The sequence below is a fragment of the Hyla sarda genome, chromosome 1 (genome assembly GCF_029499605.1).
Source record: "Hyla sarda isolate aHylSar1 chromosome 1, aHylSar1.hap1, whole genome shotgun sequence".
Lineage (NCBI taxonomy): Eukaryota > Metazoa > Chordata > Amphibia > Anura > Hylidae > Hyla > Hyla sarda.
In genome coordinates, this window is record NC_079189.1 from 181,474,098 (window position 1) to 181,481,683 (window position 7,586).

Below are 7,586 nucleotides of genomic sequence, written 5' to 3' on the forward strand. Positions count from 1 at the left end.
TCCAGTAAAAAAGCAAATGTCAGCAACCTATAACATGATCAGATTCCTAGAGGTGTCACGTAGGAAAGGTATTTGTGGCTTTGGAGAGATGTGAAATGGTTGGGCTGTGGTTTTGGGGTCATAGGGCTGTACATAATGATCAGTTGATAGATGGATGGTGCATCAGCAGTCAGTTATTGATGCTGCCTTCCCTGCAGGACACAACTTCACTATTACTGGGACTATTCCAGTCTCTGCTGGGATTTTAGTGTGTAATATTATCAATATGATACAAGGCACATTTTGTGCAATCTATACATCTTAGCATTTGGTGGCAACCTGACATACTACCGAAACGCAGAATTTTTTTTTGTTTGTTTGTTTGTTTTTTCACTTTCCTACCACCAGCATATCTTTTCTCAAGGACATAGTTTACCACATACATATAACTATGTATGCCTTTTTTTAAAGGAATTTACATGTAAAAGTATAAATAGGGTTCCATGAGATCAGAATTCTATCAGTTTCAAAAGGGAGGGAGAGGCCACAGAAGAGTCTTTCAATAACTGTCGTGTTGCTCAGAAATTCCCATCACTAGATTTCAATGACACCCTATTGTGAGTATTATGTCATTCTTTCCCAACTGCACAAGTTTCCATGAAAATCTCTATAACCCTATGCAGATCTACAGTTGTGGTTGATGAGTTGCTAAAGGACCCAGATCATTTTCAGCTACTGACATGTCAATATAAAAGTTGTGTAGAATTGGCCTTCGATGTGAAGTAGTATTCTAGAAGAGTATTCTAAGGGACAGCTTCCTGTGTTAACGGGAACCATTGGTGGAAGCTATTTTCAAGTCTCTCTAGAGATGTTTATTTGGGTTCAAGTCAGGGCTCTGGCTATGCCACTCAATTACCTTCACAGAGTTGTCACTAAGCCAATCCTGTTTTTATTTGGCTGTGTCCTTACATTAATTGTCTTGTTGTAAGTTGAACCTTTAGCCCTCTTTAAAGTCCAAAGCACTCTGGATCAGGTTTTCAATTAGAATTTTTTTGTATTTTGCTCTATTCAGCTTTTCCCCGACCCTGACCAGTCTCCCTGTCTTACTCGCTGAAAACCACTCCCACATCATGATGCTGCCACCCAAAAGGCTTCACTGTAGGGATGGTATGGAGTAGGTGATGAACAGTGCCTTGTTTTCTCCAGACATTATTCTGAGTCCAAAAACTTCAATGTTGATTTCATCAGACCGGGGAATCTTGTTTTTCACAGTTTGAGAGTCATTTTAGATATTTATTTTCCCAAACTCCTGATTGACTTTGATGCATCTTTTACTGAGAGGTTTTTTTTCTGGTCAATCTTCCATAAAGCTCAGATTGGTGCTGCAGTGATTGAACTTGAAGTTTTTACCACTGGTTCTTGGTCACTTCTCTTACCAAGGCTCTTTTCCCCTGATTACTAAGTTTGGTGGGGTGACCTGCTCTAGAAAGATTCCTGGTTGTTCCAAACTTTTTTCATGTAAGAATTATGGAATTCACTGTGCTCTTGGGAACTTTCAGTGCAGCAGCTATTCAAATGAATAGTTGACCACATAATGTATGGACAGGGTGTTCTGTTTGTATCAGCTTGCCACTCTCTTTTATAAAGGGGGTCTCAAGTGAGGATTCCCCTTTCTATTAGTCTTTTTTTTTTTTGTATGCATATTTCATTCATATTTATTAATATTTTTGTTGCGGGGGGACAATAGCAGTTTTGTTACCTTTAGAATATTTGACAATTTGTGTGTAATGATGCTGTGCGTGTATGTATGTTAGATAATATGCCAATGTAGTACCAGTAGTATTTCAATGCATTGAGATAAAAATATCACATGTAATTAAAGGGGTACATTGGGGAACTAAACCCATAGTCCATCATTTCCCTCTCACCAACCTATGTATTTGTCTAAATATCATTCATTAGCTATAAAGAGCAGTTTCTCTCTTTCAGCTGTCAGTTACATGCAGCAAGTGAGAGAAAAACATAATTTTTAAATCCACTTTGTCTCCTCAGTGAGAGCTAGCCCCCTCCCTTCAAGAAAACACCACCTGATTTCTGTCTGATTTCTGTTTGGTCTAGAGCTCTGGATGTACAGCCACACCTCCCCTCCCCCTCCCCTCCCTGTGTGAGGAGCTTGTGAGCTGTGATAGAAGAGCAGTGAAGATTCTCAGTCACAACTGAGCACATAGCTGCTGTTTTTCTAATCACTGACTTCTGCTATTCAGAGCACAGCATGATTTATTGCTGGGGGAAGGATAGTCTTAAAGAAAAGACATGTACAGTGTGTGAGTTGCAGTGTGAACATGTACACAGATAGTGAAAGCAGTTGGCTGGCAGCCATTCCACAGAGCTGCACTGACTTGTGGGAGTTGTAGTCTGTGTTGCAAACTAGGAAAATGTATTTAGGAGACATCAGGGGCCAAGGGATAACTACAGAGGACACAGATCAGGTATTGTGGTGGCTTTAGGGTATTTTTATGTTTCTTAACTTCCCTGGAGTACCCCATTAAGTTTAAGTTCAGGATTAGCAAAGTGAAAAAATAGTGCTCTCCCCATGGTCAAATACTAAATACTACCTGGAGGATAACCAATGTTACCAAGTTTCAACTTGCTGCGGGTTCATTGCCAGTATACCAGTTTGCACAACTTAACAGTGTATTGAGTTTCATTAAAGAGGACCTGGAGCCAACCCCATGATCACACACCTTTTTACAGTCCCTTAATACGCCCTTTCTTTCCTGAGGTACGAGGGTTTATTGTTTGTCCGACAATTCAGAGTATAAGTCAGATGGGCATGATCTTAATAATAATGGGAGTGACTATCAGGTTATGGATGATATTATACAGTCAGGGGGTGTGAATGATGTATATTGAGGCACATGTTTGTCTTATACTCCTCCCCTGACTGTATAATCCCGCCCACCTCCTGTATTCATTCCTTTGATAAAATTAAGTCCAGCCCCTGTGACTGATTCCCTGAATGGTCAGACAAAATGTACACCATCATATTCCAGGAACAGAAGGACGTATTAAGAAACTGTAACTAGGTGTTTGATCAAAGCATTCTAAGCTATATAATGACTGGCCACAGGCCACCTTTAATCTGTTAATAATTTTTACATTCTTTGGTATATCTACTTCTATCTTTGTCACATCTATTTATCCATGGAAGAGCAATGGATACATTAAACTTTTAATATCCAGATTTGATTATCACTGTGGACAAGACAAAAAAGAAATTCAAAAAGAAAAGAATTTCCTCTGTAGCATGCAGCTGCTAAAAAGTACTGGAAGGGTAAAGTATTTTAATCTTTAAATTCTGGTAACATGATAGCTGAGCTGGGACTGGGTATTATGGGCACATTACACTAGTTTTTGTCTTGGACAGATTGATAAATTTGGGCCACTGTATTTAGGTCCATATGGCAGTAGAATACACTGAAGAGCAGTGTTTCCCAACCAGTGTGCCTCCAGCTGTTGCAAAACTACAGCTTCCAGCATGCCCGGACAGCCAAAGGGCTGTCTGGGCATGCTTATAGTCGTTGTTTTGCAACAGATGGAGGCACACTGGTTGGGAAACACTGCTGTAGAGAATGGATGACCATAACATGCAGTCTGTGGGAATACCATACACTCACTTTCCACACCCCTTTTGCCATAGATCTGTTTTAATCAACCAGCCACGTTGTCACGTGATTTTTGCCATCTCAGGCATATGACCCAGATCCAGCTCTGCTTAAAATGCTGTCTGTGGCAGCCAGTAACCAGTCTAGCAGACCTAGTAAGCAGTGTAGACCATTATACTGGCACATTGTGACATACAAACCTGATTTTGAAAGTTGTTGGATTTGTGAGATGTATTGAGCATCCCTATTAATTTTGATCTGCATTGTGTTAAACCATGGCGAGTTGGTTTGTGTGCTGTTGTGTCGTGAATAGTGCTTTGTTGTTTTGATCACATGCAGCTTCCAATCCCTCACCATTCTACTCGCCATAATCTCCTAGATCCTTGTCACACATGATAGACGCATTTCCAGGTCATATCTTTTATCTTAGCTCATATTACTGACACCTGGTTATGATGTCATAGCTGAATTGGTAAGATTATATTTACTTATGAATGTCAAGAGCCAGCTAACCACTAGTGACTCAATGAAGCAAGTAATCCCATAATGATCCGCTCTGTATCTAAGGTGTAGTAACTAGCACTACCATGAACACAATAGAACTCATGTATCAATCTATATGTATGGCGCAAATAGGGTGTGGCGAGGTAGTTTCAATATTATTCCATTTATATGACCAAAATGTGGAATAAATATTTGCAGGAAATGAGGGGTTTGCAAATGTATTCCTGACCCCTAATCTAATTCTGCAAGGAAAAGCCATTATCTGCAGGTGGCATTGGGGCTGCTTGTTCCATACAGAGAGGAATATACTTCAGCTGTGCTTTGTCTCCAGTCTAAATGAAATTTTCATGTTCCTGTAATTATGGTTCGGGCACACACGCTCTCCCAGGAGTCATTCTGTGCAGCCTGTCATCGTGTGGCCTGGTTACAGGAGACCGAGGGTGGGGTCTGATTGATGCTTCGCTCCTCTCGTTTTCCTTTTGTCCTGTTTTAGATGTAGATGCACTATATAGGGTTTCTAATATTTACAATTAATTGTTGGCGATACACACAGTAGGATATGTTGCCTGTAGTTATATTATTTCAAGTATATTATAGGAGTGTACATCAACCAACAAGCTGTAACAAGTAATGCTTTCATGCGGACAACATACAGAAAGAGAAATAGAATAACATAAAAAATTCAGATGTAAAGATAAAAACATACAGAAAAGATCTGATTGCACTAGATTATTATCTACAGGTAATAAAGGGTAGATAAAAAAGCCTATTTGTATCTACTTTACATGACGTTACTATTAGACTACCTTTTTATTTTTATTACAGTTATCTGGGTAAAATGGAATGCATAGTGGTTTTCTTTGTGTCTCTTTGTAGGTTAATATAGGATTATTATTGGAACTGCTACTAGACAAACTGAAGTCCAAAAATAGAGCATGGCAACCATCAGCCCAGAAGTAGAGCATGGCAACCACCAGCCCAAAAGTAGAGGATGGGAAACGCCATCCCAAAAGAAGAGCATGGCAACTGCCAGCCCAAGAGTAGAGCATGGCAACCGCCAGCCCAAAAGTAGAGCATGGCAACCGCCAGCCCAAAAGAAGAGCATGGCAACTGCCAGCCCAAGAGTAGAGCATGGCAACCGCCAGCCCAAAAGTAGAGCATGGCAACTGATAGCCCAGAAGTAGAGCAGGGCAACCACCAGCCCAGAAGTAGAGCAGGGCAACCACCAGCCCAAAAGTAGAGCATGACAACTTTCAGCCCAAAAGTAGAGCATGGCAACCGTCAGCCCAAAAGTAGAGCATGGCAACCTTCAGCCCAGAAGTAGAACATGGCAACTGTCAGCCCAAAAACAAAGCATGGCAACCGTCAGGCTGTTAGTTGCAATGCTCTACTTTTAGGCTCTTGCTCAAGCTACTTTGTATTCAGGGTTAATAGATTACGCTTTATGGGTAGGGTCACACGGAACGCATGTTTTACGCTGTGGATCCGCCGATGACCCGACCCTATAGTGTGCCCCCATCTGTTTTCCCCCTTGTATGCTGCTCGCAGTGGCAATCAGCTGCCATGAGCAGCCACACAGGGACTTGTTCAGTGTACTCAGACATTGCGAGCAGCACACAGGGGGAAAACAGCTGGGGGCACACTATAGGGTCGAGTTATCGGTGGATCCTCAGAGTACAATTTTATGCTGCGGATTTTGGTTTTATACTAGGGCAGTAAGTTAAAAATGTTGCTATGCCCCCATGTCATAAAATGTAAAAGGGGTTATCCAACAAAAGTTGGCTTTAGTACTTACCTGCCAGACAGTAATAGACATGGTTAGGAAGGATTCGTGCTTGTCTTGGAACTAAGCGGCTTTGTTGTGAGTCCCTTATTTGTAAGTGTGAGGTCACTTTTCTCCCTCACACACATCAGTCACCACACCCTTTTGCAGCACAACTAGGCTCCCTTCCATGCATGCTGTACTTGAAACTACAATTCCCTGCAGCCCTGTGGAGAAGGCTCTCCCACCCCTTTCAACACCTGTCTACTGATGTAATGTCTCGAGCTGCACTGAAACCTGGGAAAAGGCTAAGACAACACATTTTGTATGCTGCTAAAAATGAACATCAGGGCAAAGATCACATAATACCAGCCACTAAACATAGGCACAGACACTATATTATGAACTACACTAAATTTACAGCTCCTGTAGCACAATCAAATGAAAAAAAAAATCCTGAATATCCCTTAAAAGGTATATGCATACTAATAAAGCATTCTTATAAACATAGACAGATACAGTCCATGTGTGAACACCACCATAATAATTAATTAGGTTGGTATAGGTGGCTATATAATCCTCGAATGTTTAGGTCAATGACAGTTTGTATGTTACAAGAAATTTGCTAGATATTCAGTAAAGTAGATACAAATAAGAGTCAAGTCATGTCAGGTTTCATTAAAAAAATGTCAAACATGTCAAGTTTAATAAAAAATACTAAACAAAAATGTAGTAAAGTAAAAAACGTTGGTTGTTGGTAATGATGTGATTGTATTTGCTGTCTATAGTATATATTAATATCCATGAGTGAATACAATTTTGGATTACAGACAGAATAAATGTGAAATCCCTGGAAAGCCAATCTTTTAACCTTTGCCCCTCAAGCAGTCTGGGCTCGGTAGGAAATCATTTTCTGCCCATTTCATCCCCAAATGTCTGTGCACATGGTTTCATTTGAGATTGGCCTGTCTGTTTTTGCAGAGCCAGACAATATAATTATTAAAGGCGTCCTGTCTGATTTCGAAATTGATAGGTGAACAGCTTGTACTGTAATAGTCCAAATCCTCACTAACATACTCATTGGAAGAGCACGATTACCAAATGTTCAGACACTTTTTTTCCCATATTTTCTTACATGTTGTCTTGTTGGATTTGATGGGGCACTGCCAGACGTTTGGCTGGGAGTCAGGACACATTTTAATTACAAAATGTAATCTGTGCTGCTTTACTTAACACTGACTGCAATGCAGGGGGCAATATCTAACATAGCCCTCATACCCTGTACATCAGTGTTTTCCAAACAGGGGGCCTCCAGCTGTTGCAAAACTACAACTCCCAGCATGCCTGGACAGCCAACGGTACATGCATGTCACATGACAAAAAGAACAGATGCCTGGACAAATATGAGGATAATGTCATTAGTTAGCATATAATTATGTTATCAAATACTTCCTTGCCACTATTGCTGATGGAGGGGTTTGTAGGGCCTGTGCCTGGGTTGCTGCTGGGTGTCTGCGGAAGATGACTAAAAGGCATTATTTAATAATACTATTTTATCATTTCCACTAATCTAAGTATAACTTTGCATACACTAAGGCGATGTTGACATGGCATAATGTCCACCCACACAATTTCCAGGCGGACATTCCGAGAACAGCAAGCATCAGCACAACATG

General features: G+C 40.7%; 1 protein-coding gene across 31 annotated transcripts in view; it reads left to right on the forward strand.

Annotated features, from left to right (window-relative positions):
* ANK2 (ankyrin 2) overlaps window positions 1-7,586 on the forward strand; it is a 634,142-nt gene that overhangs the window by 351,488 nt on the left and 275,068 nt on the right. The gene's annotated exons all lie outside the window — the stretch shown is intronic.